The sequence below is a fragment of the Alligator mississippiensis genome, chromosome 3 (genome assembly GCF_030867095.1).
Source record: "Alligator mississippiensis isolate rAllMis1 chromosome 3, rAllMis1, whole genome shotgun sequence".
Classification (NCBI taxonomy): Eukaryota; Metazoa; Chordata; order Crocodylia; family Alligatoridae; genus Alligator; species Alligator mississippiensis.
In genome coordinates this window covers 71,218,300-71,244,170 of record NC_081826.1, presented here as the reverse complement: position 1 = coordinate 71,244,170, position 25,871 = coordinate 71,218,300, and the positions used below count along the sequence as shown (strand labels likewise).

The window sequence follows — 25,871 nt, the reverse complement described above, 5'->3', positions numbered from 1 at the left end:
CCCCCAGCACGCAGAGCCCCCGCCAGTGCTCCTGCAAGCCCAGGTGCCGCCAGCTGCTCCTGCCATCCCTGGCGCTGAAGCTGGGCCAGTGGGCAGGCAGGGGAGAAGCGGGGAAATGGCTGCAGCAGGCGGGAGGAAGGGACAGCGAGCGGGCACGTGGAGTGCAACAACAGCCGGGTTGTTTTACCAATTGCAGAGTGGGGATAATACTTGTGTACCTCCCAAACAGCTGCACAAATAATAGGATTACTGAGTGTAAAGTGTCTTGAAGATGCAAAATGCTAACTAGGGGTCATTTTTAACAGGCCAGTACCCTTCATAGGAGAGCTCGATTGTAATAGGAAATTCCCAGACAACTGGGACAACTGTATAGTTGTCAGAAGGGAAACACAGAAGTATAGCTCAGAAGGGAAACAGCTACCAATATACACTGAATTTATATGGTACAACAGAAGGAAGAAGGTGGCAGATGACCAATTCTGTCCTAAGTTACACGACAACCCACCGATAGTTATTTCAAGATGGCCTGGGGTGGAATTCGGCCAACAGCCTTCTTACACTCCTGTATTTTAATGTGATTAATCATCAGAGCTTTCCCCATTAGAACATCTTTTTAAATTTTTCAAAAAAGGATTCTCCATTGCTAAGCAGCAGCAATTTTTTTAGAATTCCCCACTCTTGAGGAATTGCTAGCTCCCCCCTCTTTTCAGGTAGAACAAACATTTATAGAAAATCATGGTTAGTATTAAAGAAAATTATTGACTTACATTTATTCAAGATGGCCATTGCTATTGCTGCTGCAGCTCTGAGGTTGGATGATTGTATCAAGTGACCCTATGAGCTAAAATACAAAAGCCTTAGGAAAGGGTAACTAAAGATGCATCCAATACTTAGGACAAAACAAAAAACAAGAACCCCCCCAAAAAACCCCATAATAAAAACTCCCCGCCAACTAAAACCACATATTTTGAAAGAGCCACAATGGCTTTTGTCATTTTAAATTTCAAGTAATATTTAGTCAATAGTATATTTCTGATCTTAAAATTATTTTGTTACAGTGGGAAAAAGGCAGTAAAGGGAAGGTTTATATGGCATACTGAATTTGCCTTTGAACAGGCCAGCAAGCCACAAAACTGTTGGGAGTAAATTTTCACATCTTAGAAGCTAGGGTGCTTTTTGTTTCAATTCAGTCATACACATTAGTCTCGTCTACATAGTGATGTTACACAGAAGTTGTTGGTTTGTTCTAGATGCATAAGATTAACTGTAGCAGACTGAAGTGTGTCCATACCACTTTGTTATGGTAATTTCCTCGTTAACTATTGTGCTTACCCACTTCGGCATCAGTTCAAACTCATCACTCAGCATTCTGGGCATATATTCCCTCGTGCACAGTTCCACAGCTCTGCTCTAATTTTTCATGCAGTGCATTTTGGGATGCACAATGGAGCTCTAAGAATCCTGGGACCTGGAGGTCAAACTCACAACTTCCCATGATTTTTCTGGAATCCATTAATTTTGCCAGTGCCACTTCTGAACTGGTCTCAGGAAGTATGAAGGGCTCAGTACTGAGCACTGCAATCAGTGCTTAACAGGAACAGGATAATGTGTGTGCATTTGGATGTGGGCAAATGGATCTGACCTGCTGCTTCTCAGGGCCACTGATGTCTTGGCAACATGACTAATGGACAAGGAGCAAGGGAATGACATTGAAAATTTACTTGCGCAGAAAGCATTTACCTGAAGCACCTTTACATGGTGGAGAACCACATCTGGCTCCAGCCATCTGGTTTCAGGCAATTGGCAGCAACTGGTAAGACAGGGTAGTAATGGGGGACAGGACTCACTAGCAGTGCAGGCAGACAGAGACAACTTTCTTACAAATCTGTACAGAGCATACCCTGGAGCTACAGCTGCAAGACTAACCTAGAATTCTTGTCAAACTGAAACAACTTGTTGCCATCACCATCCAAAGTTCATCATTCCCAACAACTGGCTTCCACCCGGTACTCTGCTTGTTGTTGGCAGAACCATCAAGGCTGCTAGCTAGGAGACCACTGATGGCTCTGAAGGGATGGAGTCCCCGATTTGTACTGGAGTTACTGTTACGGTAACATTGACATACTGTTGACTTCAATCAGTCATGGGGGTGAGGGTTGGGAAGGACTATGGTGCTCTCACGTATCCTTGTTCTGTGGAAGTGTTATCACTGTTCATGTGGGGTGGTTTGGCAAGGTCCATGATGCAAGGATATTTAGGAAGTTAGGTTCTCTGGTAGAATGAAAAAGGAAATATTTGTTCCTCGGAACCCAGAGAATATATGGAGTTAGATGCCTCCTCTCTTTCGGGGAGAAAAAACCTTTTAGTCAACACTTGATGTGAGAAAGGAGTGGCTGAACTTTACCTACAGTTGCATAATAGCAGTGGAGTGTGCTTCTGGAAGGATAAAGGGGAGACAGGTTGTGTATTATGAAAAGGCGGGAAGTTTGGGGTTTTTTATCATTATGTACTCTGGTGCACATAATATCTGAGCGACCAAGGGAAAAATTCTTGACAGATGGAGCAGGTAGTGGACACTCAATTTTGGGTAGCCAGAAGTGGAAAAAATACTACATGTGACCAAGAGGACAAGGTCAAGGATGCAGTATGCTCCTGTTTTAAAGCTATGGGATAGCTATAACTAACATGCTCTGTAATTAAGGAAGAGCTTTAATTTGATTCAACTAGAAATGAACAACACAGAGGGGTGGGTGTTACGGCATTTGTGGGTCGAGTTGTACATGAATTGTTTCAGACAATTTGTTTTAAAAGGCATTTATTGAGTTGACAATAATCCACAGCTAACAATGCATATTCATTACGAATTAAAACAATTAAAAATGTAGTGCAAATTTAAGAACAACAGTCTTTACACATGATCTTGTTAATAAGTACTCAAAAACTACAGTAGAGCAATTTGCTCTTAAGTGTTCTCCATCTCCTGGGGGACTAAAAGCAATGGGAAGGACTTCTAAAGAGACTGATCATATAGTACATCCTCTGCATTTTACAGGACAGTGATGCGATCAGGAGCAATGTTTGACCTTTGTAACAAAAGTTGCTCTACCACAGCTGTTTACCTCTTCATCCTTTGTCTCATACCCTTTGCCAAGGCCAGGTGCTCCATCTTGAGGGTTTATGTTTCATTTCAAACTTTTGAGAAAGCTCCAGGAAATGTTCCTTCACTTCACACTGCTTTCATAACTTTCAGTTAACTTGAACCTAATCTTTTACCAAACATATCCTTTCTGGCATCTTGTTTTAATTCTGAGTTTTGATCACTTCTTTGTGCATGGTAACTTCCCTTACCACATGATTTGTGGTATTCCAAGGTGCTAAGAGAAATCAAATAAAACAATTACCTATTGATCCACTCCTCATGGTCTCATCCCAAGAAAAAGATGTTACTTTCTTTTCCCTTGATTTTGGAATGCCATTCCAGTCTTCTCCGCCTACCTTCAAGAAGGCTGAACATTTTCTAATGTACTTCACAACACCTGAGGGCTTTTTATGAGACAGGGAAGACAGGTGTATGAATGCTTGCAATATTTTAAAACTTCAGTGGGCCCTCAGCTGAGTGTTTGGTGTCCATTTTCTTTTGTGAGGTGGATACAAACCATATTAGTAACTGCATGTGCACCTCTGCAAGATATATTTTTTGCTGGAGGATGTCATCCCATGGTGAGTCACAATCATAGAAAGCAGTAAAGAAAGTGATCTTGAGTGGCTAATCAGCCCTCTCCCCTTGCTCCATGGAAGGATCAACTTTACTTAAACCCATATTTGCCAAATATCTGTCTAAACTTCTCTTAACAACTTTCACTGATAAGAGATTTTAGATTTCCAACATATCCTTTGGTAAACTAATCCAGTATTTAGGGAGCCTTACAGTTAGAAAGTTACTTCTAGTGTCTAACCTAAGTCTCCCTTATTGTAGTTCAAGCCCATTGCTTCTTGTCCCAATCTTAATGGACACAGAAAAAAGCTTACAACCTTCCATTTTGCAGCAATTTTTTAAAATGTATTTTAAGACTCTTATCATTTCTCTGAGTCACAAGAATCCTATTTAATGTGAAAACTGGGAGGATCTGTGTGCTGCTGTTTACCATGAGGTTTTCTCCCAAGTTGGACTAGACTAGAAGGAAAAACATTAGCTATATGTACAGACCCACTAGAGCTCCTTTGCCTTGCAATGTTTGTGCCAGAATGGAACGTTCTCCTTGGCTGAAGTTCTCTTCTCTGATTCCTTCAGATCAGCATAAATTGCACTGCCAAATTAAAAGAACTCTGCAGTAAATGTTCTAAATTCAAGGCATTACAATACCTTTCAATAGCTATGTATTTTGAAATGCCATGCATTTGGTGGCATTTACTTCATGAAATTTAAACTCTGTTAAAAGTTGAGAGCATCCATTTTTTTTCTTCCTGCATTTAAAGCTATCAAGAGAATTCACATGCAATTCATTTTTTTTTTTAATTTCTGCTACTGACATCTTCAACAGGAGCGTAGGAAAGCCAGAGTGGTGAGAGGTCCACATTAGGTAGAGGGAATCAAAAGGAGACCGATCGGCGAGTAGTTTGAAAAGGAGGCAGCAAGTGTGGGTGACATTTGTGGAGTCTGACTTGACCCAGAAATAAAACTTAACAGAATGCTCCACACCAGATGTACAAAGCTTGATAACTGCGGGGAGTGGGGGAGGAGTGGGAGAAGAGAAAGGAAGTCAGTAAGGAAAGACTATGAATGTGGAGTATGTGGTATTTGTGGGACTACATAATAAAGAGAAAACTTAATAAATGTAATCTATCCCCAGCACAGATGTCACATAGATGGGGCCTGATTTAAATTGCAATTTTGCATTTTTTGTGAAAAAGTCACAAAATTATGTGATTAAAAAAAAAAAAAAAAAGCAATTTGCCACAAAATACCACAATATGGCCACTTGCTGGGGAGTTCTGCAGCAAGTGGCCATATTATGGGATTTTGTTATAACAAGATGGCTGCTGCAGGCTGGGGAAAGCATTCCCCAGCCAGCAGCAAAAGCCGAGCAGCCCAGGAGGGCAGGGAAGCGGTCACAAAAGGGACAAGGGGAAGAGAGAGCTAGGGATATATAGAGGAGGGGCTATTTGCTCCTCTGGGCAGGAAAACTGGGGCAACCTGGGGGGTTGCCTTGGCAGACTGCTCTGACACTGGCTAAGGAGAGGCTGTTTGGTCCTCTAGGCAGGAAAACTGAGGCACTAGAGGTTGGGGGCAAAGGGAGAGAAAACACACACAGAGGAGCAAACAGCACCCCTCACCCAGTGCCAGGACAGTCTGCCAGGGCAGCCCCCAGGCACCCCCCACCTCCATGCCCCAGTTTTCCCATCCGAAGGAGAAAACAGCCCCTCCTCTTCCTGGCATCAGGGCAATCTGCCAAGGTAGTTCTCAAGTGCCCCAATCTCCCATGATCCACTTTATCCACCTGGAGAAGCAAACATCTCCTTCCTTACCTATCCCCAAGCTCTCTCCTTCCTGTGTCTTTTGCAACTCCTTCCCTGTGGGCTTTTCAGCAGTGATCAGAGGCCTTGGGAGCAAGTCCTCTTCTGCCGCAATGAAACTTGACTCTAAACCTGCTCCCTTAGCCAAACCAGAGGGCGTGGCGGTGGAGCACCACGATTTGGGCACAAAAATAATGGCCCCCGCCACAGTCAGGCCAGGATATTAGCGAGCTGGGCCCGCAATATAAATCAGGCCCTACAGATAGACTGGAGCGGGGAATTATTTCGGCTAGAGGACTGCTTAATACATTATGGCATGATGTTGAGGGCTGCATGGGTAGCCCAACCCCAGACAGGTGCCCCGCCCCCTGGTCACCATCTTGGGACCAGAAGTCCCATTCCCTAAGCCCTGACCTTTGCCAAAGTTCCTCTCTTTCCCCCAGAAGTACTCCTTTCAGTAAGGGGGTCTGCCATCTCAGAACCAGAACAAAAAACAAGTTATATTCTAAAAATCAAAACACCTAATACAACATTCATTAATTTGATTTAAAAAAATATTTTTGTCTTGATTTACACACGTTTGCATAGTGTACGCAGAGGTGATTGTATAATAGGTTAAAATGAAGTCTTACTCTTGTATATCATGGGGGGGTGTAGAGGATTGTTGGGGCTATAGGTGAATGGGTATAAGTGTATGTGGGGTGTGTGTGGGAGGAAGCAATGTGTGTGGGGGAAGGGTCGCTGGGGGGGTTGTGGTGTGTGTGCAGGGGGAAGGCAGCTGGGGTGTGTGAGGGGCTGTGGGTACATGGCAGTGTGTGTGTGGGGAGAAGTGGGGGGGGGGATGTAAGTACACAGATTCATAGACATTAAGGATAAACTTATAGACGGCCATCAGGTCCCCCCCTGAGCCTGCGCTTTTCCAGGTTGAAGAGTCCCATGGCTCTCAGCCTCTCATCATTAGGTCTGTTTTACTGACCTCTGATCATGTGTGTGGCTCTCCTCTGCACCCTCTCAAGCTTCTCCACATCCTTTTTGAATTGCAGAGCCCAAAACTAGATGCAGTACTCCAGCTGCGGCCTCACCAACGCTGAGTACAATGGGAGAATGACATCCTGGAATTTGCTTGAGAAGCATCTATGGATGCAAGCCAGCGTTTTGCTCGCTTTACTAGCCACAGCATCACATTGAAGGCTCATGTTCATCTTGTAGTCAATCATGACCCCCAAGTCCCTTTCGTCAGAAGTGCTGGCCAGTATAGCACTGCCGAGCCTATAAGCATGCCGCAGGTTTTTCCTCCCAAGGTGGAGAACCTTGCATTTTTCGGTGTTGAACACCATCAGGTTCTCATCTGCCCGTTTCCTGAGCCTGTCAAGGTCTGCCTGGATCACCCTCCTGTCCTCAGGTGTGGATGCTTTACCCCAGAGTTTGGTGTTTTTTGGCGAACTTGGCCAGTCCACTTCTGACACCAGTGTCTACTTCATTAATGAAAATGTTAAGTAGTATAGGCCCTAGGACAGAGCCTTGAGGGACCCCACTGGTCACAGGGCACCACAACGATTGACTTCCATCAACCACCACCATCTGGGTCCTACTGCGGAGCCAATTCCCCAGCCAGCAGATCGTGGTGGGGTCAAAGCCGCAGTTAGCCAGTTTTGCTAAGAGGTGATCATGGGATACCAGATGGAAGGCTTTCCTGAAGTCAAGATGTATGACATCAATCTCTTCTCACATGTCCAGGTGATGGGTCACCTGGTCGTAGAAGGAAATGAGATTGGTCAAGCAAGACCTACCCGCAACAAACCTGTGGTGGCTATCCCTCAGAATGTTGCCATCAGCCAGTCTGTTAAGAATGGCCTCTTTGATAATCTTTTCTAGGATCTTCCCGGGATGGAGGTCAGGCTGATGGTATGGTAGGATGTGCATGTGGCTCCCCCACTATTAACATGCCCTCTCACACCCACCCCCTCCCTCATTACCCACAGTCCCTGCCACCAGCCGCAGCAGCTGGCGGCGAGGCCCTGGGACGCTTATGGCCCAAGGCAGGAAGAGCCACTGCCAGCCTGGGCTCCATGCTCTTGCTGCCCCTGGCCCCAGGGCACTAGTGCAGGCCCCACGCTCCCACCCACTGCCACTTCACTCACTCACTCCCCTCCCCCCCCCAGCTGCCCTTCTCCTGCCGCTTCCTTACCTTTCCACCTGCTGCTCTGGCTCCTGGTTGCATGGCCGGTACTGCAGAATGCAGCAGCAGCCAGCCCGACCAGCACCGTATGGAACCCGCCGGGAATTGTAGGGGCTGGGCCGGGCCAGGCCAGGCTGGTTTCTGTCGTGTCCTGAGGTCCTGGCCATGCAGCTAGGAACCGCACGGTGCTGGAGTGGCAGGCGGACAGGTGGAGGGGATGGGGAAATGGCAGCGGCAGCAGCGGCAGGTGGGGGGAAATGGCAGTGAGCGAGTAGGCAGGTAGGAGCCCAGCGATAGCGCCCCAGGCCGACTCCCCCCACTCCCTACTGACGCAGCCCAGCCTGGCTCCATAGAGCCTCTTCCAGCTTGGGCTCCGCGCTCCTGCCGCCTCGCCCTGGGCCCCTGCTGGCCCGGACCCCAGGGCACCAGTGTGGGCCCCGCACTCCCACCCACCCGCTCACTCGCTGTCACTTCCCCCACAACCTGCTGCCATTGCCACCACCAACAATTCCCCACCCCCCTGCTGCTCCATCACCATGCAATTCCCAGTAGCATGGCCAGGACCGCAGGACGCAGCAGGAGCCAGCCCAGCCCCAAGGACTGGGGTGATTGCCAGCAGTCCTCCCCTCCCCCCTGTTTTTAGCTGAGCTGGCACTCCTGAATGGAGGGAGAGCGGGGAAACAGCCTCAAGGTTGCCAGGCCAGAAGCCTCTTCTAGGCAGAAGCTTCCAGTTGGGGACTGGGAGTAGGGCGGGGCCAGGCAGGCCTTGCTGCTGCTCCTGCTCCTGCTGGGTTCTGCCATGCCTAGGTCCTGCCGCCATTGGCACTTTAGACAGGCAGCCACGGGCAGGTAACAATTTTCTAAAATTTTTAGGGGCCCCGCAGGCCAGATAGAATGGTCTAGTGGGTGGGATCTGGCCTGCAGGCCATATTTTGCCAGCCTCTGACAGACCATACTGAGAGGGATGGGACTGAATGGCAAATAGGCAGAAAAAGGCTCCTAGCTCCATGCAACACAGTGCCAGACTCCTTGCCACCAAAATTTCCATGCCCAGAAAAAAAAAGTAGTTTCATCCCCCTATGCAGTTTTACATTTTACAACACATTACTTACTAGATCAGCTTCCTGTAGCAATTTCAAGCAGGAATCTGGCTGATTTCTCCTCCACAGTGGCTTCAGTACAGGGATCCACATTAGAGACTGGCCACCTTCTCAGGTCACAGTTCTTAGCTGTCCTGATAGTCTTCTCTAGAGGTTTTAGGGAGCCCATTTTTGTTGGAGCCCATTTCTGTTGCAAAAATGCAGTCCAGTTCCTCATAGTATGGAGGGAGACTAGAATTACTACTGGATCCTGTGATTGTCCCTTATCTTGAGGTATATCTGCCAGAGTCCTTTGCTTTTAACTTGGCACTGAGACCAGCTCAATGAGATCTTAACTTTATTTAATATGACAGTGCTTATTCATACTTTGGCAATTCATATCAAGCTGGGATGGGTCATGCGTGATTCAAAGAGGGCAGATAAATCCAGAATATCTGAAGGGATGCATGGATACTGTAATGATTATATGAAGTCAGTTCTAACCAATATCAGCAAAGATGTCCTAATGCCTGCCTGCCAGCATTTAAACAGAGACAACACCTCCCAGTCATGTCCTAGAGAAATGCTAAGCATACAGAGACCCAGACAGGTTGATGAGATGCAAAGCAATCCATTTTGGTTCCCAGCTGTAGGACAGTCAGCAGCACAGTAGTTAAGAGTTAGTCCACAGGAAACTCAGAGCAAACTAACTGGTTGCAAGGCGGATTACTTTTATACCAAGGAGGATCACTTATTGTGACCCAAGGCGCCAAATAAAAAACCATGAAACAGATTTTGTGTGGACACAGAATGTGATGCAATGCCTCTATGTAGACAAGTCCATCATGGGCTCCATTCACTGCTGTTTACCAACAACCACCACTCTTTAACAAACAGCTTTGCTCCCAAATACAACCATTTCAAAGTTTTTGAAGAAAAATGAAGCTACAAATTACTCTAGTAAAACCAAGGTGCATTTAGCTAAGGTTCTCTACTTTGAAATGAAGTGAAATGAGAGTGAAACAAGTGAAGGAATGTTCTTTTTTATGTAGCATCTCTCCCCTTCAGACAAACCTTTATCTCAGCATGCAACTTGTATAAATGAATTTTGCCAGGTAAGAGCTAAAGTAAATAGAATTTTCCCCACCACCAGGGCTTGGAAGCCACTTGATCGATTTTTGCAGCCTCAGAACTACAGCAATCACTACTTTGTTTGCTTTTTCTTGTCCACTAATCTGGAGAAAGGGCTTACTGGTGGACCAATCTAGTCATGGATCCATTGCCTCCTGACCCACTCCATTTCTTAACACTCGTTATGATTCAGTGGGAGCTATTGCACTGAACGTCACACAACCCATTCAAATTTCTTTTCCTTTCTGTATAGATATGCCCAACAGCTTTGGCTACATACCTGTATCCTTATTAAAGATCAATACCTGCTGAAACTTGAATTAAGAACCATTATGATCTAATGTTACCTCTTTATGCACTCAGTTATTACAGAATCTCTATGTCCATCAGGAATTACGACAGTAGAACCTTTTTAAAAGGTTCCAGCCAGGTTCTGTGACTGAGGGGTCAGAGCAATGTTCCTCAATACTAAACAGCAAAAGTCCACTATGATTCCAAGATACCCTTGTACATCCATTGCCTGTTTCAGTTTACAATTCTACAGACAGGAGACAAATGAACAACTGTTATTGTGGACCCATGGTGTTGAATGCTGCTTACTATGAAAGGTCATACTCTATCAGGTACATGATGTGTTCTGCATTTACAAAGGCTTGAACATTTTCACGTTAGGTTCAAAATGACTGAAGGGATTAAATGCTCAGTGGCTAACTGGATAGTCAAGTTCACTTACGTTATCTAAACAAAACTAAAATTTCAGTGTCATGAAAGCGACAAATGAGTGAATTAAATTTTTCTAAGTAGTCAAAACAATTGGTCATAGGCCCTTGTAATGATACATGTTATACAAGGTTTAGTATCATATAAAAAAGCTGTTTAAAATTTGTGGTTCTGTGAGCACTTCCGAGTCGTCATCCCCCACCCCCGCACTATTTTACATAGGACATACAAAATAACATACAAAATAATTCATGGTATACAGAAGGCAAATTGGTTACTCAATTTGATCTGTTCTGATAACAAGAACAAAGAGACGTTTAATTGATAGGCAACAAGTTTAAAACAGAAAAAAGAGATTTTTTGAACAATGCAAAATTAGTCTAAGAGTTATTGCTATAAAGGTATTATTAAGGTTCAAAACTTAGCAAGATTAAAAAAAAAAACCCTATACATTTATATGTATAATTAGGCTACCCAAAATTATAATACAAATTCTATTTTTAAACATTAGTTTTAGAAAGAATATGAACTTTTCTGCTTCAGGGCATAAACCAAAACTAACAAGGTTAAGGCAGCTTCCTGTCATGGCAGGTTATCCCAGGACTCTTTACTGTATGTTTTCTTGCACCTTTTTCTGAAGCATCTGATACTGGCTACCACATTAAGATAGGGTGCCGGAATAGACAGAACAGTAGTATGAATTCCTAAATAATATCAGGTCTACAAGCCAAATCCACAGAATAAATTTATGTAAACTTTAAAGTAGCTGCCTTGCATCTCCCTGGGGTGTCTCTTGAGACATGCAATTGAAGCTGCCTTGGATATAGTCGAGTATGTTTTTAGACCTCAGGCATTGAGATAGCTGCCAGGTCACAACAAATACGTATACATAATCTAATCTACTTAATCTCTGAGTGGAAACTCCATGTCCTTTAGATGCATCGCTCTAGGCTACAAACAGCATACGTGTTTTACAGAGAATCTTAGTCCTGTCCAAGTAATAACAGAGAACTATCTTTGCATCTAAAATGTGCAACTTGGCTTCTCCCAAAATCAAGTGAAGAGATGGGAAAAATACAGGTAAATTATAACAGAAGATTGAATTAGGTGGACATAATTACTTATCTCTTTCAGAAATAATCCACAGATAATAAACTGTTGTAGTGTGAATCTCTCAGTCTTTTAATGATGATGTTTTAACTACCAAGCAGATAGTTTTTTTGTCTGTATGGTTTTTGTTTTTTTGGGGTTTTTTTTTTAAGGTAATGTGGTATGAATAAGAATAGGTAGTAATTCACTGAAGCAGACCAACTGCCCATCTCCACCTATATCTTGTCCAAAGGTTATCAGCATAAGGCATAAGAAACTTTGATGTGAGCTATTATGGGATAACACAATGATACTTTTTTTTTTCTTTGGCAGATGCCACAACTAGTTGAAATTTAGAAAATACCATGAAGAAATGCAGAGGGGCCTAATAAAAATTAAATACATTTTAACATGGCAGCTGAAATTCACTATTGATAAAATTCAAAGTAGTATACATTGAAAGAAAACTAAGCTATGCTTATACTCATCATTAGGTTCTAGATTAATATTTAGCCACTTGGGTGGGAGGGGGAGTCTTTAGTGCCACTGTGGACAACTTGATATTGAGTGGATATTTTAAGCAATTAATCAACAAATAGTGTTAGATTAAGGAAATGAATGTAATATCTACATTACAAATCTGTAGCACATCTTACCTGAAATACGATATTCTATATGGTCACACCATTTAAAATGACAAAAATAAACCAATCAATCACAATAATAGCAATTTTAAAGATTCAGAGTGTTGAGGTGAGGATTAAAAGAGAACTATTAAAAAAAGAAAAAAGGAGATGAATAAGAGGGTGCTATGGCAAGCATCTGGTAGTAACTATGTAGTTAGGGTTGAAATCTAAATTCTTACTTTTTCTTTAAAAGAAGGTGACCAGTGGGTTTAAAATTTCACACACCAACTATTACGAGGTACATATTTTTTATCAACTTGCTAAGCTTCTCTTAATAAAAATTAATAAGACATTTTTACATTTAGAGAGACTCCAGACAAAAATCTTCCATTGATAGACTTTCCTTCCACCACTGACTGATCCCTTAAAAAAAAAAAATAAATCTGACATTGGCAGCATTTTTGTGGGCTCCATCTATTTGGATGAAGCTGGGTATAGAGATGATATTGAATAAATCTGGTGCAACAGGCAAGTTTTTAAGTATTTTGAAAATGTTGGATTTAAAGTCATATATGTTACTTTAACATTTTACCTGCTACATAAACGAACTTAACTGACAGAGGATAGGGAACACCAACTGGAAAATATTTTGGGTAGGAAGGGAGAAGGGTAGAAGAGAGGATGCAAGGGGACACATATAAGCCTGTTTCATAATTGTTAGTCCACAAAAATCTTCTTGGGAGGAATGCACTTGCAAACTAGTATATCACAACATAGAAGAATGAATGCACAGTAGATAATGGACATTCTCTATAAACACTGCACTTCTACACCACACAGGTCTATCTATCATAAAAACACCTAGGAAATGAATATACAAATCTTTGTGGATAAGCAATGAAGGTTGCCACACATACCACACACGATAAACACTTGGAAGCAAAAAAAGTTATACCTGATGGTTCACGTAGTTCCTTTTGCAAAAGGGTAAAGGATAAGGTTAGTTTAATATTACTCTGACCACTGTACTGGCACATTGCAGACTATATACTACAAACTTAATTCTGTCCCCTAGATATGCCAATCTTCCTTGGCCTACTGCATAATAATTATTCACCAAATTATTCTATCCTAGCACAATTAAAGCAAACATTTGCAATTACTAGCTTAGGGAGAAAATAATCCAATATAGGATTGTGTGCAAAAGGCTGGGTTTATGGGAAGGAATGGATCTACATATACATATAGACATATACAGAAAAAGGTACAAAAGTCTGTGCCACCTTCCGAAATGGTTTTCTACCTGAACACATACAGAACCTTAATAATGGGAGATCATTCAGTGAAGCCTGTATCTTGGAGTCCAGAACATTTCCACCACAAGGACAGTCTCAGTTATGGCATAAGTCATCAAAAATCTAGGGCTTCTATCAGAAGTAACAGTCTGTGTGCAGACTAATTTATAGGGCTGAGGGCTCATATCCTTTTGCAGTCAAGGAGACCAATATGTTGATACTTCCCACATTTCTTTAAATATTGAGGGGCAACCCAACACTGATCTAGATATGTTGGATCCTCTATCCTGAGAATTACAATGAACCAGAAGAGGCTGATTTCTCATTAGATCTTTGCCAAAATCTGGACTGAGAAAGCCTCACTTCTGTCCTTCTTGTTATCAGGATCTAACTTTGCAGCAAAGGAGCTTCCAATGACCATTTACTGTTCTCTCTCAATGAGTGTCACTTAGACAGCAAGCCCCTTGGCATCAACTTCTGTCTGACAACCTGTAGTGCTAACTGTCCAATGGAGTCTTTTCAGGTTGATCACGTCAAATTACTGATACTGTACTAGATTAGGAACACTGGGGCATAATCCAGCTCAGGGCTCCAGGTAAATTTAACATCCCTGCGTTATAGCTTCAGACAAGGGTAGCTTCATGTTCCCACAACCAAAGGTTTTTAGAGCCTTCATATACTAGAAGCCTGTCAAGATTAAATCTCTTAGTACAGATTCAGCACCAGTGCCACCAGTATTACAGCATCAGGCAATACCCTTATCTTAGCAGCGGTCATCCCAGCTGTTGGAAATAACCAACAGGATCTAACTAAATCCACAATGACACAAGCAAAGTACTACATTTACTCAAATCCAAGACAAGCCCTTCCCCCCCCCCCCCCCCATCAACATAAGGAAAAAAAAATCCTCATCTTGGATTCAGGGCAGGCAGCAGCAGCTCAGTTCCAGATCTGGCCCCAGGCTGACCAGCTTCTTTAGGGGGTGGGGGTGGGTGGGGGGGGAGAAAGGAGTGCAGGGGTGACTGGCAGGGGGAGGGGGGAAGCCTGCAGCTTCCCCCCATTCCCCCCACAACCGCTGCTCCCCTCCCCACACTTTCTGCACTTTCTGCTCCCACTCTAGTCCCTCCAGCCCTCACCCTGCCTGGCCAGGAGCTGCTGCTGCTTCCCCCTGGCCCAGCCCCAAGTGCCCCAGAGGGGAGCAGAGCTGAAGCAGAAGGTAAAAGGGGGCAGGCTGCAGGAGGGAACAGAGGGTGGGGGAGGTAGGGGCCAGGCTGGACTGGGTTGTGCTGCTCCCCGACTACCCCTCTGCCCCAGAGACGTAGAGGGTAAGTGAGGAGATGTAAAGCGGGGGCAGGGCTAGCTGCAGGGATAAGCAGGGAGTGGGAGGCAGGCAGCAGGGGCAGGGGTCTGGCCTCTTGCCCCCACCAGTGATTTCCCTACCACAGCAGTGGGGGGACAGGAACGAATTTAAAGACTTTCCACTAATTAGATTGTATACATGGAAAGTTATAATAAACTTATAATTTTCCATGTATAGAATCCAGTTATGGGGGGGGGGGGAAGGTCATCTTAAATATGAAGTTGTCTTCAAGAGTTCTGAAGTTGTCACTTGTCTTCAAGGATCCTGAAGACAGGTGACAACATAACAAGCACGGTTCACAACATTTGCAACATGATATGGAGGGACGAAGTCAGTCGTCATTCCCCTTCCTAATAAAAGGGAAATCTCCACCAACGCACAAACTACCGCACCATCATTTTTATCAGCCATCCAAGCAAAGTACTTCTAAAAATAATACTAAACAGACTCGACCCTCAAATAGAGACTGTGCTCGCAGAAGAGCAAGCTGGGTTCAGAGCAGGGAGACGTACCATGGAGCAAATTTTCAACATCCAAGTACTGAGTGAAAAGCTCCGTTGGTGATCACCAAAAAGAACTTCATAAATTCATAGACTTCAAGAAAGCTTTTGGTAGTGTGACACAAAGCACTCTGGCTCATGGTGAAAAGGCAGATTCCTGATCTCACAAATAGAAGAACTTTACAGCAATGCAAGTAGTGAAGTGCTGATTGACAACATCGTTCAATGGCTTGCAATTTCAGTAGGAGTGCACCAAGGTTGCCTGCTCTCACCATGCCTTTTCAACTTCTTCCTCAAGCAAATCATGTCAGACGCCTTAGAGAATGTCACAGGAATTATATCAGTTGGAGGACAGAAGATCAATAACCTGCACTTAGCTGATGACGTCGACCTGATAGCACAGACATCTGAAGAGCTTCACGATGAGGTGTTCAAGACGAGGCTGGACAGGCACCTTGCCGAGCTCATCTGCGCCCAATACTTCTTGCCTATGGCAAAGGACCAGACTTGATCGTACAGGTCCCTTCCGGTTCTACGATTCTAAAAACTTATAGAAATGCTAGACAAAACTGCAAAGAGCTACAGAATGGAGATAAGCACTGAGAAAAGAAAAGTAATAACAACCTCTGAGATCACCAACAGCAATGTAGATGTGAAGATCGGCAATGAAAAACTAGAAAGAGCAACAAGTTTTAAGTATCTGGGAGCCACCATCACAGAAGACTTAAAATCTGAAAAGGAAGTCAAGGCCAGAATAGCTGCTGCCACCAGCCAACTAACAAAGCTAAAGAGAATCTGGACAAGCAGCAATATTATACAGAAGGTAAAGTTACATCTGCTGCATGCTGTGGTCATCTCTACAATGTTTTATAGCTGTGAGGTATGGGTGCTTAATAAGAAGTTAGAAAACAGAATTGAAGCATTTGAAATACACTGCTTTAGGAGATTGTTGCCTGCCTCGTACACTGAGCACCAGACCAGTAAGTGTCAAGCAGCAAATCAGTCAGGAAACTGGAACTTACAAACTGTTGTTGGAGGCTGTGTGAAGAAGGAAGCTGCAATAGTTTGGAAACAACACGGGAAGACCGGACACCCTTGCCAATACAGGCAGTCGTTGCACTTACAACAGAATTGGTTCCTGAAAACTGCATCTTAAGTCAAAATGTTGTAACTCGGAACCAATTTTCCCATAGTAACAATATTACAAACGGGGGGGGGGGGGTTGGTTCCTGAACCAAAGGTCTGATACCCCATTTTCACCAAAAATAACCCAGAATTTTGTACTCAATCAATTATAGATGAGTAATATAGCTACATTAATGTATTTATATTGTAAATAGCAATCAAATAGATTTGGAAGGACTTTCGAGGTGACTTTGCTGGACTTTTTGAAGGGCTCTTGGCTAGAGTCTTCTCAGGAGTCTTGTCTGCAGGTTTTTCTGGAGTCTTGTCTGCTTTCTTAAAGAAAGTGTCCAAGGAAAATTGGACAGATGCTCTCCAGGGAGATGGGTGATTCAGCAAACTTCTTCACTAGCGTGGTGTGGCACTGGATCAAGCATTGTAAAGTCAAAACTGATGTCAGAAAGTTGAAACAGGGTGTCAATTTATAAATGCTGTAAGGGCAAAACGTTACAACACGAAATGCTTAAGTCGAGGACTGCCTATACCATAATGCAGGACACAGTGGAGGGAAAGAGAAAAAGAGGTAGACCAAAGAAGAGCTGGGGAACTAATATTAAGGATTGGGCAGGCCTCAACTGACAGTGTACAAAGCTAGCCAAACAGGGCAGAATGGAGGAGGGTTGTTACAGCATCTAAGGTGCCCCAGTGGTTAGTGGCCTTGGGACTGACCTGAATGTGCATTCGGGTAAATACTATATACATGCATGCATGTGTACATACGTGCATTTACCGGAATCCAAGGTCAGGTCAGATCAGGTCAGTCCCAAGGCTGCTATGACCATTGGGGCACCTTAGCTACTGTAGCAACCCTCCTCTACTCTGCCCTGTGTTTGGCTAGCTTTGTGCATATATAGTACATACACGCGCACGCGCAAAAGAAAAAAAACAACAATTAACCAAACTTGGTTAAAAGTAGGCCTTTCAATCCACTAATAGGGACATCAATAAAAGAAAGCACTGGACAGTTGGTCCTGGTTGTTGCAACTATGGCAGTGACAAAGGACCAGAAACTTATAGGCTTCTACACCAAAGATATGTAGCCACCAAACTGGTCACAGCCTTACTGCAACAGAGTCAAAAGTTAGCAACGAGTGTGGTCTGTTTTCTAGTTAAGTGCGGCTGAACAGTCAGTAACTTCAACTTTGTGTTGCTTTTTTTTGGAAAGAGCCTAAACCAGGCTTGTCCAACATACAGCCCGCGGGCTGCCACGTGGCCCGCCAAGGCATTTTCTGTGGCCTGCGGTGCTGCAATGGGAAACGAGAGTAAACAAGGTTTACTTTTGTTCCTGCCCCTTGTCCCTCCCCCAGCCCCTCAGCAGCTTCCTAATGGCTGCTGAAGGGCTGGGGAAGGGACAAGGTTCTCACACGCACTGTGTCAGCTTGATGTTGCCGACGTGGTATGTGGGGGAAGAGAAGTAGCCATGTGCCGCTTGGGACAGGATGAGCCCAGCCAGAGCAGCAGGGGGCTCAACTGCACTTTCCACCTACCTGTGGTGGTCAGTCCCGAACGGCACACAGCTCCGCTGCCACCTCTGCTGGCTGGTGCCGACCCGGGCGGGTCTGTCCCATCTGGAGTAGCATGCAGCTGAAGCCAGATTCCCACGTGCTGCTGGGGACTGGAGGAGCCCGGCCAGGTTGGCACCGGCCAGCAAAAGTGGCGTTGGAGCCGTGTGCCGCTCGGGACTGACTGGTGCAGGCAGGGGGAAAATGCACCTGAGCCCCTGCTGCTCCGGCCGGGCTCGTCCCATCCCGAGCGGCACACGGCTCCGCCGCCGCTTCTGCTGGCCGATGCAGACCCAGCTGGGCTCCTCCCATCCCCAGCACCATGTGGGAAGCCGGCTTCAGCCGCATGCTGCTCCAGATGGGACGGACCCAGCTGGGTCAGCACCAGACAGGAAAACCGGCCCCCTGCCTGCACCAGTCAGTCAATGGAGCCAGGTCCAAGTCCACCCGCAAGCATCTGGCCAGCTGCTGCTCCCCCCCGGAGCCTCCGGGTGGGGTCTGCCCAGCCTGGCGGGGCTGCCCGAGCCGCCTGGGGGCAGCAGGGCCTGGCAGGCGCCTGCCCCTGGGCTCCGGGGGTAACTGTGTCAGCATGGCACGTGGAGTCAACGGAGCCGCCTCCGAGTCCACCCAGAAGCCTCCGGCCTGCTGCTCCCCCCTGGAGCCTGCAACAGGCCTCCCCAAGGCATCTGGGGGTGGCACAGCCCCTGGGCACCTGAGAAGCCTGATGCATGGAGCCTCTCCCACAGCCAGGTTCAGGCCCAGTGGCACTTCCCCTGGGAGCAGGGCCCTCCAGGTACCAGGATGGCCAGGGAGAAGCAGGGGAGCAGCAGGCCAGGACCTGGAACCAATGTTGGGCAGGGGGAACCGGGGGGGAATGAAACATGGAGGCATGATGCCCCGGAGAAAAGCATTTTCCCCCTGCCTGCACCGGTCAGTCCCGAGCGGCACATGGCTCCACTGCCGCTTCTGCTGGCTGGTGCCAACCCGGCCGGCCTCCTCCCATCCCCAGCAGCACATGGGAAGCCAGCACGGGGCGGCCTCGGCAGGCAAGGTCCTGGTGTGACCTCTGCGGGACAAGGTGGCAGGAGGTGGTGTCTACCAGACCCCGCGCTCCGGGCTCACAGCACTGAGGCCACCGGGTCTGCGCGCGCGGGTGGCCGGGCACCACGGTGAGCAAGGCCATGCGGGTGGGTAGGTGAGGGGCTGCGGTGCAACAGCCGCCTCGCTCCAGCCCCCCTCAGGCAGCGCCAGCTCGTGGGGCTGCGCAGCTCAGGGGATGGGGATGTGGAGCTATTTATTTCTCCCCTTCAGTCTCTGGGGCAGTAGCTGGCTGGATGCAGAATGGGTCCCTCTTGCCCCTGCCCACCAGCAGCTACCATGAGCCTTGCAGTAACAGGCAGGTGCAGTAGGGCTACACAGGCAGGGTCTCTCTGAGGACAGGGGGTGTTTGAATATGGCTCGCCAGCCCACTGGGTGATAAAAAGTTCATGATCCGGCCCCACATTCAAAAAGGTTGGACATCCCTCGCCTAAACAGATGTACTAGGAGTTACACAGAGAGGAAAACCTCCCAAAAAACTCCAAGGTTCATAGCAGCATCTCCACATTTGCTACTCTGGAGAGTGGCAGGAGAAAGAAAGCTCCTTGTCCTTTCCAGCACCAGGTAAGACTGGTTAATCCTCCAGATGGTTTTATATACTTGGTAGTTAGAGTGATCCAAGAGACAAAAACCACAAACCAAGTCCAGAGATAGCTTACTGGTTTAAACAAAAACAGTATCTTTTGGATTAAAAAAAGTGAAATGGAAGAGAAAGGTCTTGGCAAAGCTCCCAATATAATGGTTCTTGAATCTTATTGCTCCTAGGAACTTTTTCTCTTTCTTTCCTATCCACTTTAATTTAAAAAAAATGTGGATTAGTATTGAATTGTCTTTCTTTTTTAGTATTGAAATGTATTATTCAGCTTCTCTAGTAACAGACTGTAAGAACGAGAGACTTACTAGCTTTGGTACAAGAGGTTCTGGAATGTTAAATGCAGCAAGATTCAAGAACTTGCGCACATGTGAGAGTCTGGAAAATATTTTTCTTTCCTCTTATTTACAGTTATGCCATTAACAAAAACTAAATTTCACATTAGCTGTTGATTAGAATAAACCTGACAAGAATAAGTGTCTGAAAATAAAAACAATAAACCCAAAGAAAATACTATCAGTCTCAGCCTAATAATGTTGATCTTTTAATACTATATTTACCCAAATACGAGACTACTTCAAATTTAAACGCAACTCCCAAATACTCAGATTCTATATATGAAAAATGTACGTACGTACAGAATGTATAGAACCTAAGTTTCGAAGGGTCATTTAAAACACCTCCCCTTCCCACCCCCTCCCCTCCCCTCCCCCCCCAGCTGCAGCAGGGAAAGCTGCATGTGGCAGCCCCCTTGTTCCTCCTTCAGTGCCTGCACCCCTGCTCCTTCCTACAGCCTCTACACCCCTGTCAGCTCCTCACAGCCTCTGCCTTCCACCCCCACAGCTGTTTGCTGTCAGGCACAGCCTTGACTCCATCCCTCCAGACCACCAAGTACATGGAAGCTTTGCCCCTGCCCAGACATGCGGTAGAGGCAGCTCCAGCCCTGGGATGCTGCTCCATAGCCAGGCAGGGGCCAAAGCTTCCATGTGCTCCATGTCCCTCCCAGGAGGGAATATGTGCAGCCAAGAGGTCACGCTAAGGTGGGGTAGGCAACCTTACTTCTGGCATATCTTATATTTTGAGTGCCTGAATTTGCACTCTTCATAATGTTCTTTTAAATTGGGTTTTTTGTGTAATATTGTTCCATACAATTCCAAACGTCCATTATATGTGTAAAAAATTCACATCTTATATCATTTCAGATTACTCTATCAAAAAGTTGACTTTTGAAAAGGTCCTCAATGTATAATGTTAAAAGTGTTACTAACTGCAGAAACAGAACAATAGAATTATAAAAAAAATAGCATCCAAAGGAACCCTAGGAGGTCATTTAGTCCACGCCCCTGCTCAGGGCAGGATGCTCATTTACTAAACCATCCTAGACAAGTGTTTGTCTAATCAGCTCTTAAAAACTTCCAAGGATAGAGATTTTACAACCTCTAGGTAATCTGTACCAATGTTTAACCCCCTCTCACCATGAAACAGTTCTTCTTGATATCCAACCTAAATTTCCCTTGCAATTTATGACCATTACTTCTAGTCTCGTCTCCTGCAGCCTCACAGAATAGTATATTGCCATTGGTCTAATAAAAGATATCAAATTCACCCAAGGAACCTTGTCTGCCTATGTCCTTAGACCAACATGGCTACAACCCAAACCCTTGCCATCCTCTATGTATTTTAAGATTTATCAGACCCTCCCTAGAGTCTTCTTTTCTTCAGTAATCCCAGCTCTTCCATCCTTTCCTTGTAAATCCGGTTTCCTAGACCTATCATCACTTTTGTGGGTCTCCATTGGACTCCTTCCAATTTGTCCACATCTTCCTTTGAAGTGCAGGGACCAAAACTGGACACAGTACTCCAGGTAAGGCCTCACTAGTGCCAAATAAAGTGGAAGAATAACTTCCCTTGACTTCCAAGCGACAGTCCTGTTAATGCAACCCAGCTCTTGGCTTGTTTTGCAACAAGAGCACACTGTTGACTCGTGTTCAGCTTATGGTTCATTATAACCCCAGGTTCTTTACTGCACCGCTGCAGCCTAGTCAGTTGTTCTGTAGTCTGTATTTGTCCATGTAATTGTTCCATCCAAAGTGCTGGACTTTGCACTTGTCCTAACTGAATTTCATTTGATTAATTTTGGACCATTTTTCCAGTTCATCAAGGTCATTCTAGATCCTAGCCCTACCCTCTACAGTGTTTGGAGCTCCACCCAATTTGATGTCCTCTGCCAATTTCCTAATTGTTCAATCAATCAGTCTCAACCTTCAAATACTTAATGAAAAAACTGAACAGTACCAGACCTAGGACAAACCTCTAGGGAACCTACAATGGGGTCCCTACCCCATTACTGAGAAGGGGTCAAACTCCAGGGTCTGCTGTCCAGATAAGCCCCAAGTGCAGACTGAAGGGTGAAAAGAGCAAAACACTTAACAGCGAGCCAACAGTGACAGCAACATCAGGGATCTGGGAAACCTGCATAGAAACACTGCAGGTCCCAGCAGCAAGGGGCCTCCCTGAAGCTGTATCACCAAGCCAAATAAGAAACCACCTGCAGCAGCTCTGGGGGAAAAAGGTGACCAGCAGCAGGTGGGGCTAGGGAGCCATTCAGGTACAGGCCCTGAGCCAGAACAGGACAGTCTGGCCCTGCAAACTGTACAGCAGTGGTCACCAACTGGTCAATCCTGATTGACTGGTTGATCTGGGAGCCCCTGGCAGTTGATCTCAGTCTGGGGGGGGCTAGCCCCCCCCAGACTGAGATCTATTGTCACTGGTCCCACAATCAGAAGCAGCAGGATGCATGCGGGGAGTGGCCAGGTCGCAGTCTGGGCGAGGTGGAACACAGGAGCAGCAGGATGCATGTGGTCAGGCTGAGCTGTGCCACCTGCCCCCAGGGCCTGGCCAGGTGAGTGAGATGATCCCCTTCCATGCCCCCTGCCACTGGGTGAGTGGGACCCCAGCCAGGCCAGGCCAGGCCAGGCCAGGCCAGGCCAGGCCAGGGGAGGGTTGGAGCCCAGGCAGCTCATCCAGGCACAAAGCCCAACACGCAGCAGCAGCCACCTCACCCCATGCTCAGATTTGGGGGGGGGAGGTTTGTGCCCCCCAGGCCTCTGCCAGGGTGCGCACAGCAGCAGGAGCACCCCCACGTGCCTGGACAAGCCGCCCAAGCTCCGATCCTCCCCCAGCTTGACTTGACCTGACCCAGCCCAGCCAGGGCCCCTCACCCCTGCGCCTGCCCCACTCCCTCCATCACTGCAGGGGACTCGATCTGCCCCCCTCCCTACCCAGACTGACCTGCTGGGTAGGGGGGCATGGCAGGGTGAGGGCGGGGAGTGGTGTGGTAGATCATGGGTTGAGGGGTGTGGTAGATCATGGGTTGCCCTTTACTTCAAAAAGTGATCTTCACCTTAAACAGGCTGGAGACCACTGCTGTAGAGGAAGGAGCTCTGGGCTACAGAAGCCACAAGGGAGTGCCTGGTTGACCACTGAGCTGCCTGGGAACTACCAGCAAAACCCTGAGAGCCTACAGAAGGATATAACCCAGGGTTCTGGGTTATGTTGGTACCCAGAGTAGGACGGTGCCACCATAAGTGGGAACTGCGGGGCCGGAGGGGTGAGGCCAGCAGTGCTGACCTCGCCCCCGCCACCTGTCTGGAACGCTCTTGGAGCACTCTGATTGGCTGCTGAGACAACCACAGTGTGAATAGTGTTATGGACAGACAGACAGACAGACAGACAGACAGACTAAGGCTTTTATATTAGAATACTGGTGGTTGTGGAGGGGACTGTGAGGAATGGTTTATTTGGAGGTCCCATTAGTGCTCTAGAGGCACATGAATACTGAGCCCTGCTGGGGGCAGACTTAAGACAAAGTGAGCAGGCTGAGCCCAGAGGAGGGCAGCATTTGGGGCCAGAATGCCCACAGCCAGGCAGTGTTTGGAGGCCAGAGAGCCTGGAGCCCAGAAACTGGGCAAGACCTAAGGAAGGCCAGGACTAACCAGGCCAGGGCTGAGCAACCACCCTGTTGCAGTCACAATCTACGCCCCCCATGAGACAAGCACTTCGTTACAGAACTGCACTCAGTACCTTCTGCCAATTACACATCAAGCCATTAATGACTATTCTTTGAACACATTCATCCAATCACAATGTTTTCACTGTTAATAGTATTTTCATCTAGACCATCTTTCCTTAGCTTATTAATGACAAATAATATCACAGGAGATGGTGTCAAAAGCCTTGTTCAGAATGTATCGATTCTCCTCATTAACATTCAATGCATAATTTTTTTTTCTCCCCTTTTGGGTTCTTCTTGACATTGCACTGGCTCTGCTTCATTGAGACATCCCCCAAAGACTTAATTCTGTGATGTTACAGTACAAAGAAAAACTTGACCACACCATGCTCTATGCAAGTGACTTTTTAACAATTATACGGCACAATTTTCAAAGCTTTTTTTAAAAAAAGAACAAAAGGAAACGAGAGGAAGGGAGGGAGAAGGAGAGAGAAATGTAGTTTTATATCCCCTGAGGTATGAAATAATGCAACTTTGAGAAATGCACCACATAATTAAAAAGCCACTTACCTGAAGTCCTAAAGACCTGTTCCACATTCCAGTAGGGCTCCATTAGTAGGTGGGAAATCATAGAATGATGCATTCTGAGATGTCACAGAGTAAAGCCAATGCAACTTCGAGAGAAGCTGAAAAGAAACAAAAAGGCTAATTTTCAGCTGTCTGTGTATTAGGTACTTCTCTGAGCCCAGTTAACGAGGATTTTCAGTCCATAGTTCTGGTAATTATGATTCCTTGTTTTCTTTAGATTACCGTTAATACTAAATTTATCAAAACTAAATGAAACCAACAGGTTAAATGTTTTCAACACACAACAGGTGAAAATCTGATGGCAAGAGATGTAATACTAGTTCTATAGCTGTAATACTTTAATCCCGGAAGTTACATATTACAATACCCAAGTAATTTCAGGTTATTAATGGGAAGTTAACGATTGCATAGCAAGGATGATCTGAGATAAACAAACTGGTAGTCCAGAAGCCTGACTTGGTTTGATTTAAAATTCCTGTAAAGTAGACACTAAGAATGTGCGGGGTAAAAGAGGGAAAGGGGCCAGGAGGCTTCCCTGGCTGACCGCAGAAATCCAGGGTGGCCTAAGGGCCAAAAGGGGAGCACACAAAAAGTGGAAACAAGGAGAGATCACCAAAGACGAATATACCTCCTCTGCTCATGCTTATAGGGAGGCAGTTAGACGGGCCAAAGCTACCATGGAGCTGAGGATGGCATCCCAAGTAAAGGACAACAAGAAATTGTTTTTTAGATATATAGGGAGTAAAAGGAAGGCCCAGGGAGGAATAGGACCCCTGCTAAATGGGCAAAAACAATTGGTGACGGACAGGGGGGACAAGGCTGAACTCCTCAACGAGTTCTTTGCCTCAGTGTTCCTAAGTGAGGGGCAGGACAAGTCTCTCACTGGGATTGTAGAGGCAGCAGCAGGGTGCCAGACTGCCATGCGTAGACCCTGAGATGGTGCAGAGTCACTTGGAAGAACTGAATGCCTTTAAGTCGGCAGGCCCGGATGAGCTCCATCCGAGGGTGCTGAAGGCACTGGCCAACATCATTGCAGAGCCACTGGTGGGAATATCTGAACACTTGTGGTGCACGGGCCAAGTCCCGGAGGACTGGAAAAGGGCCAATGTGGTCCCTATTTTCAAGAAGGGGAGGAAGGAGGACCCCAGCAACTATAGGCCAGTCAGTCTCACCTCCATCCTTGGCAAAGTCTTTGAAAAAATTATCAAGGCTCACATATGCGAGAGCCTGGCAGGACAAATTATGCTGAGGGGACACCAGCACAGGTTCGTGGCAGGCAGATCGTGCCTGACCAATCTAGTCTCTTTTTATGACCAGGTTACAAAATGCCTGGACACAGGAGGAGGGGTAAATGTCGTATACTTAGACTTTAGGCCTTTGATATGGTATCCCACCCCATACTGG

General features: G+C 46.1%; 1 protein-coding gene across 6 annotated transcripts in view; it reads right to left on the bottom strand.

Moving 5' to 3' along the window:
- The window catches only part of PLAG1 (PLAG1 zinc finger), a 73,890-nt gene that overhangs the window by 21,433 nt on the left and 26,586 nt on the right, over window positions 1–25,871 (bottom strand). For 4 of the 6 annotated variants that reach the window (XM_059724076.1, XM_059724077.1, XM_059724080.1 and 1 more), the window contains exon 2: window positions 24,450–24,565. The exons of 1 other annotated variant lie outside the window; for it this stretch is intronic. The gene's annotated coding sequence lies outside the window, so the exon portion shown is untranslated. Of the gene's footprint in view, window positions 1–767; window positions 842–24,449; window positions 24,566–25,871 lie in introns of all 6 variants that reach the window. One more of the 6 variants, XM_059724078.1, reaches the window with a different exon arrangement.